The sequence below is a fragment of the Hyla sarda genome, chromosome 4 (genome assembly GCF_029499605.1).
Source record: "Hyla sarda isolate aHylSar1 chromosome 4, aHylSar1.hap1, whole genome shotgun sequence".
In the NCBI taxonomy this organism is placed as follows: Eukaryota; Metazoa; Chordata; class Amphibia; order Anura; family Hylidae; genus Hyla; species Hyla sarda.
The window spans coordinates 78,146,452-78,155,700 of NC_079192.1; positions in this window are offsets into that span (position 1 = coordinate 78,146,452).

Sequence of the window (9,249 nt, forward strand, 5' to 3'; positions counted from 1 at the left end):
CAGCATACTAGCCCTCAGCCTGGCGTCACGAACTATAGGGTTAACATTAACCCCTCATCTACCGAAACAACACTCCAACTATCATACACCCCCCAAGAGCTACCACATATTTTTCTGCTAAACTTGTTCTTGTCCAATGTTTAAAGGGGTACTCCGGTGGAAAACTATTTTCTGTTAAATAAACTTGTGCCAGAAAGTTAATCAGATTTGTAAATTACTTTTATTTAAAAATCTTAACTTTTCCAGTACTTATCAGCTGTTGTATACTACAGAGAAAATTATTTTCTTTTTGAATTTCTTTTCTGTCTGACCACAGTGCTCTCTGCTGACACCTCTGTCCATGTCAGGAACTGTCCAAAGTAGGAGCAAATCCCCATCGCAAATCTCTCCTGCTCTGGACAGTTCCTGACACGTAAAGAGGTGTCAGCAGAGAGCACTGTGGTCAGACAGAAAGGAAATTCAAAAATAAATTCAAACAGAAAAGAACTTCCTCTGTAGTATACAGCAGCTGAAAAGTACTGGAAGGATTAAGATTTTTAAATAGAAGCAATTGACAAATCTGTTTAACTTTCTGGCACGAGTTGATTTAAAAAAAATTATTTTCCACTTGAATACCCCTTTAAATGGGCACTGTCAGATACAAAAACTTTTGATATGTTATAGGTTTTGCAATTGCTTTCATTAGAAAATTTTCAGTATTTCATACTGAAAAAGCCAGTCAACAACTGCCCCCCCCTCCCCCCGCCTGCTTGGACACATACTAGTCCTGCTGTGTCCATGCATCATCACCTATGTCATGGACACACTTCCTTGATTGACAGCTGTGAGCGCAGGACTCAGAGCTGGAGGAAAAATCCACCCACTCTCAGCTTGTGTCCCGCTACTGTCAGTGAGGACAAGCTGGGAGTTGTAGTTTTGTTAATGCTAGGGGAGATGTGAGCAGACAGCATACTGAGGGAGGGGGCGGAGACCTGCACAATGAGGCCACGCCCCTTCCCTTTGAGAGGAATTCAGACTAGTGTAATAAAAAAATAAATAAAGGTGCTAGACACATAAAAATTAGATGTACATGGTCAGGATTAGGTACTGAGTGATATATTTATATTTATATATATATATATATATATATATATATATATATATATATATACTAGCTGAGAACCCGCGTTGCCCGGTTTTTCCTTCCTAATCCTTGTTGGGGAGGAAATTAAACAAAGGAGGAATCTTTTGACTTCATATCCCGTCCCCATATATTGTTGTTATATCCCAACCCCATATCCCGACCTCCTATCCCGATCTCCTATCCTGTCCTCCTATTTCGAACTCCTATCTCGACCTCCTGTCCCGACCTCCCATACCGTCCTCCTATGCCGACCTCCTATCCTGACCTCCAATCTCGACCTCCTATCCCGACCTCCTATCCCACCCTCCTATCTCAATCTCCTATCCCAACCTCCTATCCCGTCCTTCTATCCCGTCCTCCTATCCAGTCCTCCTATTCCAACCTCCCATCCCAACCTCCTATCCCGTCCTCCAATCTCGAGCTCCTATTTTGACCTCCTATCCTGACCTCCTTTCCCATCTTCCTTTCCCGTCCTCATATATCGACCTCCTATCCCGTCCTCCTATCCTGACCTCCTTTCTCGACCTCCTATCTCGACCTCCAATCTCGACCTCCTATCCCGACCTCCTATCCCGACCTCCTATCCCGACCTCCTATCCAGACCTCCTATCCTGTCCTCCTATCCCGACCTCCTATCCCGACCTCCTATCCCGTCCTCATATCTCGACCTCCTATCTCGACCTCCTATCCTGTCCTCCTATCCCGACCTCCTATCCAGACCTCCTATCCCGTCCTCCTATCCCGTCCTTCTATCCCGTCCTCCTATCCCGACCTCCTTCCCGACCTCCTATCCCGGCCTCATATCTCGTCCTCATATCCTGTCCTCATATCCCGTCCTCCTATCCCAACCTCCTATCTCGACCTCCTATCCTGACCTCCCATCCTGTCCCCCTATCCCGACCTCCTATCCCGACCCGTAATATGTGACCAGGTATTGAAATATCTCCAGCCGTACAGAAGCTATATGAGAACATACATTTGCCATTGATTTGCATGGGACTTTAAACAAAAACCCGACCCTCACAAATGGGGGTAGTTAAGGGTTAAATTAACTATCCTATATTTTAAGTGGACATATAAGTAACATGTGACCAAGTATTATCGAAATATCTCCAGCCGTTTGGAAGTTATGCAGTAACATATATTTCCCATAGACTTGTATGAGACTTTAAACATAAACCCCGCCCCTGGCAAATGGGGGTGAGTAAGGGTTAAATCACCTATCCTATGTTTGTTGTTGACATATTAGTAACATGTGTGCCAAGTTTCATGTTAATATCTTTAGCCGTTTGGACGTGATGCTGGAACATACACATACACATACACACACACATTGGGGGAGATTTATCAAAACCTGTGCAGAGGAAAAGTTGCCCAGTTGCCCATAGCAACCAATCAGATCGCCACTTTCATTTTTAACAAGGCCTCTGCAAAATGAAAGAAGCGATCTGATTGGTTGCTATGGGCAACTGGACAACTTTTCCTCTGCACAGGTTTTGATAAATCTCCCCCAATGAGTTTTATATATATATATATATATATATATATATATATATATATATATATATATGTATAAATTGTTGGATCTGACGGGTTCGCTTTAAGCTCTTGCCAGAAGTGCATAAAAAAAATCTATCATATATTAAGCTGCATTATAGTACTATACAGCATTCTATAATGTATATACTTTCCAAGTAATTGACCGAGTCCCAACCCTTGTTAAATGCTTTCTATCCTCATTATTGTATATATGACCGACAGTAATCCTGTGGCACAAATGAGTAGTACCATGTTACATAATCTTTCCTACACTATGAGTCACTGAGAAATTGTGTATGATAGGTATACGCAAAACCACCTAAAAGGCTATTTTCGTGTTATTTACAGTGCTATTTATAGTGCTTTTTGCTTTCATTGTCACCAAAGCCACAGGAAAGTCAACACTTTCACGAGTACAATGACGTCGGGATGTTCCCACAGATACAATCTAGGGGACTGTAGCATAGTTTTCTGCACAACTGCAAAAATGTTATAGAACCCAGGCCGCTATCCCCCGATTCATGTGAAGAGACTCTACGCGGTGACATTTTACGGCCTTTATTCCGCAAAACCGGCAAAAAGCAGACATCTGTGTACATGATATATATATGGTATATAGAAACATTTTTTACTTTATATATAGATAAAGCTCCATTGAGGGGCTGAAACGTCGCACTGTTTGACATGTGGAATAAATAGTAATTTTTTTGGATATTTGGAGTGCCGTACCATTTTTGATGTTATATACCGTATTTTTCGTCCTATAGGACGCACCGGCGTATAAGACGCACCCAATTTTTAGGGGCAAAATCTAAAAACATAAAGATTTTGAACCCAATAGTGGTCTTCAACCTGCGGACCTACAGATGTTGCAAAACTACAACTCCCAGCATGCACGGACAGCCGTTGGCTGTCCGGGCATGCTGGGAGTTGTAGTTTTGCAACATCTGGAGGTCCGCAGATTGAAGACCACTGCATAGGAGGTAATACTCACGTGTCCCTGCCGCTCCGGACCCGTCACCGCTGCCCTGGATGTCGCTCCATCGCTGTCGCCGTGTCCCCGTCGCTCTCTGCTGCCGGACGGGTATCCTCGCTCTCCGTCGCTGCCATCACGTCGTTACGCACGCCGACGCACGTACGCGACGACGTGATGACGAGGAAGGAGAGCGCCGGCCATACAGGGGATCCCTGAACGGAGAAGACACCGAGGAGGCAGGTAAGGTCCCTCCCGGTGTCCTGTAAGCACTAACCCGGCTATTCATTCGGGCTGTTCGGGACCACCGCGGTGAAATCACGCCGGTCCCGAACAGCCCGACTGAACTGCCGGGTTAGTGTTACTTTCCCTTCAGACGCGGTGGTCAGCTTTGATTGCCGCGTCTGAAGGGTTAATACAGGGCATCACCGCGATCGGTGATGTCCTGCATTAGCCGCGGGTCCCGGCCGTTGATGGCCACAGGGACCGCCGCGATAGGGGTGTATTCGCCGTATAAGACACACCGACTTTTTCCCCCCAGTTTTGGGGAAGAAAAAGTGCGTCTTATACGGCAAAAAATACGGTATATATATATATATATATATATATATATATATATATATATTATAGTAAATATTATTACAACACTATTAAAGGGGTGCTCCGCTTTGGACAATCCTAATGTTTAGGACCACCAGCAATAAATTGTAATATGTGGTGTAACCTGCCACAAAGTGTTCAGCATTACACAGTTTGGAATGAAATAAAGGGTCCAATCCTGTATTAAAATGGTTTCTCCAGAGCAGTGTTTGCCAACCAGGGTGCCTCCAGCTGTGGCAAAAATACAACTTCCAGCATGCCCGGACAGCCTTTGGCTGTCCGGGCATGCTGGGAGTTGTAGTTTTGCCACAGCTGGAGGCACAGCCAAAGGCTGTCAGGGCCTGCTCGGAGTTGTAGTTTTGCAACAGCTGGAGGCACAGCCAAAGGCTGTCAGGGCATGCTGGGAATTGTAGTTTTGCAACAGCTGGAGGCACTGCTCCTTGCTGCTCCATGTACCGTCTATTGTGGTACATATGGGAATAATGGGTGTTGCACTGCAGGCTAGCTAGGGGTAGTAGTCCCTTAGAGTTGTGTAACGTGGCATGGTGGTGTTGCTAACATGGGGGTCTCCTGTGAGCTATTCTATTGTAAAATAAGATGTCCCCATAGTGAACACTTCCACGGTAGGACCACACGGACATTGTCGTCTCCATAGACAGCAATGCAGTCCAGCCAGAATGCCGCCCAAATAATGAACATGTTCATAGGTCCCATCCCACAAAAATATATAGACACAACAACTGAGCTGGTGGCTAAAAGCGGCCACAATGCTTAATTAAGGGTTTATTAAATTAGTATTTATTCAAGAATAAAATTCACCAAAAATAAAAAATAAAATAATCAAAAATAGTAAATTAACAAAGCAAAGGAGTAGTAAAGGGATAATAAAATACCAGAACCATGATAGTAAATAATAATAAACATGTCCACCCATAACTTCCTGGGCGACTAACCCTTCCTAGCAACCAGTCAGATTTCTTCTTTCATTTTTTTAAAAAGGCCTCTGAATAATGAAAGAAGCCATCTGATTGGTTGCTATGGGCAACTTAGCAACTTTTCTTCTGCACAGGTTTTGATAAATCTCCCCATTGTGATGAAAAGGAAACTCAAATAAAAAAGGGGTCAGGGTTTCTTTGAATCTCCCCACAGGCTGACTGAGCTGGAGACACCGAAGCCCAGTATGTAAGGGGAAAAAAAACCTGTTCCTGCTGTTGGGCCTCCAGCCAATCAGAATGCTGTTGGGGTGCAGAAGCATCGCTAGGCAGAAGATGGACCTCCAATGAGAACCAGGAATCCATCTATAAACAGACAGCTGTTGCTGGGCAGAATACGGTACAATGTGGTTTCCCAGCATGGATGTCGTCCTGTGGGTGAAATGTTGCCTCGGCATCCCTTGTGTCACTGGTCTGGGCCCACTTCTCCATGGTGTATTCTGTTGTACTGAAGTGTGATCCTGTGTGATGTTGCCCCAATGGGAGCCTGACGCCCCAATGGGAGCCCTCCAACATTGGTCTTTATATAGTGTAAGGGGGTGGAGCTGTTCAGTTGTGAGAAGAGAGGAGTCTAAGGGTGCGTTCACATGGCCGTTTTCCCCCGTTCCGTTTAAAAAAAATGGATAAAAAAAAAACTAATAGAAACGGCTGATCAAACGGGTATCCGTTTTGAAGCGTTTGTAACCGTTTTTAATCCGTTTTGGGTTTTTTAAATGAAAAAATCAGCCACCTACAGACTCCAGCAGCCAGGACTGGTACTACTCCCATCATGGAACAGACTTGTTTCCATGGTGGGAGTAGTGGTTCCTGGCTGCAGGAGTCTGCCTGCAGCTGGGGAGGCTACATTAGTGCTTGTACTACTACCCCCATCATGGAACAGACTCTGTTTCATGATGGGGGTAGTAGTACAGGGGCTGGAGTACAGGGATTGATCGCACCGGGTATCACTTCTGAGACCCGATCCGATCAGAAGTTATTAAGCAGGGGAGCGGGCAGGGGAGCGATCGCCGATGTATTTAAATTTCCCACAGGGAGCTCTGAATGGCCGGTACTGAGGAGCCAATCAGGGCTCCCTGCAAGGATTTTTAAAATGGACAATGTATATTAAAAGCGCTGTGGGGGGCAAGATATATAGCGCTATATATCTAGCCCCCAGCGCATTTATAAAGATATAACCCCCACCAGCGCAAAAATATATACCCCCGCAGTATATATATGTGTAACCCCCCCGCCAGCGCATTTATAATGTAACCCCTGCCAGCGCCTTGATAATTATATACCCCCCGTCAGCGCAATTATCAATATATACCCCCTGCCAGCGCATTTATGTGACACCCCCCCCCCCCCCCCCCCGCTGGCGCATATGTCATTACTGCAGCGCTATCTGTGAATAGTATTTTGCTGGCAGAGCAGCGCACCAGCCGCTGCCGGCGAAATGCTGCTGATAGAGTAGATAGAGTACTGTTCATACATGGCGCTGCAGGGGCATATGATATAGAAGTGCTGTGGGGGCCAGATATATAGTATTAGTACTGCTAACTAGCTAGTCTTGCTATCTTAAGGGTAGGTTACCCTGTTATTTTTGTTGAGACAGGTGCTAGCGATTGGCGACTAGAAACAATGTCACTCTCGGAGGAACCAAGAGAGTCACCTATTGAGCAACTACTATTTTTTTTTCTTTCTGTGTACAGGAACCATATACATTTTTATTATATATTTATTAACACTCCAACAAGGTTCAGGCGCATACACCTGATAAGTGTACATTTTAGCAAGAGAGTCCTATAAATATAGGGTTATGTACATAGAACAGATGTGTAAGGATCTGCAGTCCACCTACACTAGGAGTCTATGGAAAACACGGTTTTACCACATTCAACCGGGCATTGAACTTACAAATCTCCTACTGGCTAGGAGTCTCTTGACCTGATGGTCAGGCACAAAGCTTGATGGTTACGTTGCTGAACTTAAAACTGGAACAATCTTAGCACAGTCCTGCTAGGCACATGTCTTGAACTTTGTTACTGAAAAACAAAAGTGGTTAGAATAGAAAAGCAATAGCTAAACAACAGACGGACCTGCGAGTCAAGATGGAAGACCTGGACGAAGCACTATCCACTGGGCTAGGTGTTGCTAATTAACCATGCACATCACTTCTATCATGGTTTTATTAGATTTCATGCTGTTCTGGGATCCATTCCATTAAATTATGTTCATCCTATATTATTAAATGGTACTACTCTAACTACCATCACTACTTATGATTACTGGGTGTCACACTTTGCACATATTTCCGGTGAGTCTTCCTGTGACGAGAGAGGGGAGGACTACGGGATCTAGTAAGGAAAAATCATATTCTTTGCTGCAGAGTTATAGGTATGACTATAAAATACTTTAAAATTGCTTATGTGATGTTTTTATTTTTCAAGATGACCTATAATGATCTACCGGATATGTCTATAATATCCGCAACATCCAAAGACATTATTCTGCAAATTAATATTTCTACATACAGCTGAGTGATCGCTTTAATAATATTTATATAACTGTGTTATATTTGTTATGTATTGTTCCTTGGCCACGTGGTTTTCTTTGGCCAATCTTTCCTTTGTTGTAAATTTCTCAAAAAAAGAAATCCAATAAAAATTATTTCAACCAGAATAGAAAAGCAATAAACATTACTTTACAGTCCTTCAAAAGACATTTCTTCTGAATCTTCTTGTGCCTCTTGTAGATCCTCTATATCTGCCAACATCTGGAGCAGGCAAGGAGTTAATGTAACTCTCCCACACCACATTGGTGAGAGTAGAATGGGCAACAGTAGGATTTAAGGTGACCAAAGGCTTACTGGTAGGGATCACAGTTGATGCATAGGGTTTTAGTACCATCTCCACGCCAGGAGTGGGGCAAAATACTTTTGTCGGTACCCTGGAAGCAGGCAAACTCTCCATGTCGGAAGAGGGCCTTGGTACATACGTTGGTACCTGTGCAGGAGGCAAACTCTCATTGCTCCGAGAGGGCCTAGGTACGTGCGTTGGTACCTCTGGAATAGACAAACTCTCATTGCTCTGAGCGGGCCTAGGTACGTGCGTTGGTACCTCTGGAATAGACAAACTCTCATTGCTCTGAGAGGGTCTAGGTACAGTCTTTGGTGCCCGTAATTTAGGCTTACTTTCTTGATCTTGTGCAGGACTTGGCACTTTACTGTACACAGAAGATGATTGATGCTGTAGAGGCTCCTCCTCCTTGACTACGTTGGTGGAGGCATCAGGAGCAGACCATTTCTGCCTCAGGTTGAAGGGATCCGATTCCCAATCTGTAGATGGAAAGTATTTGAAGGGAAGCTGTGTTGGGGCTGTTGGTCTTGTGACCGCTGCCGCCCATTCTCCGCGCAGGCTCTGAACGGGGGTGTACTCCACAATTTCACCCACCTCCAAGGAGTAGAACTTTTTATGAAGATATAGCCTCTGTACTGCTCGCCGGTTTACGAGGATGGTTTGCCCTGTATGGCAATCTAGGAGTGTCCCATAACCTCTGACCTTGTCGAACTTGGCCACAGTTGCTCTTCGTTGTTCTAGAGGCTCCTCCCCTTCTCAGGGATGGTCCCATTTGCAGATGAATAAAGCTTCCATTTCTTTAGTGTTCTCCTGGTAGCTAATTCTTTCTTCAGGAGGCAAATGCACATGCTTAGGGGGGTACAGTTCTCTGCGTCGGGCCTTTAATCTGTTCATCAACTCAGCGAGTTCGGCTTCTTGACGGGCCCTTTCCCTTTGTGCGGCTGGAATTGGTGTGAGTGGCTTCCCAGGTATGGATTGTAGAACCGCGTGCATATACTCGATGAGTCCCGGCTTGTCCCCAAAGATCCACTGGGGAAAATCTGGTGAGCACGGTCGTGCACTCAGCAAAGCAGATAGGGGTATTTTAGCTTCAGGGCTGGAGGAGGAAGAATAGGCCACCTCTGGCGGGGTACTCACTGCAGACTCCTCCAATGGGATCTTGGCCCACAAGCCCCAATTTCTGTG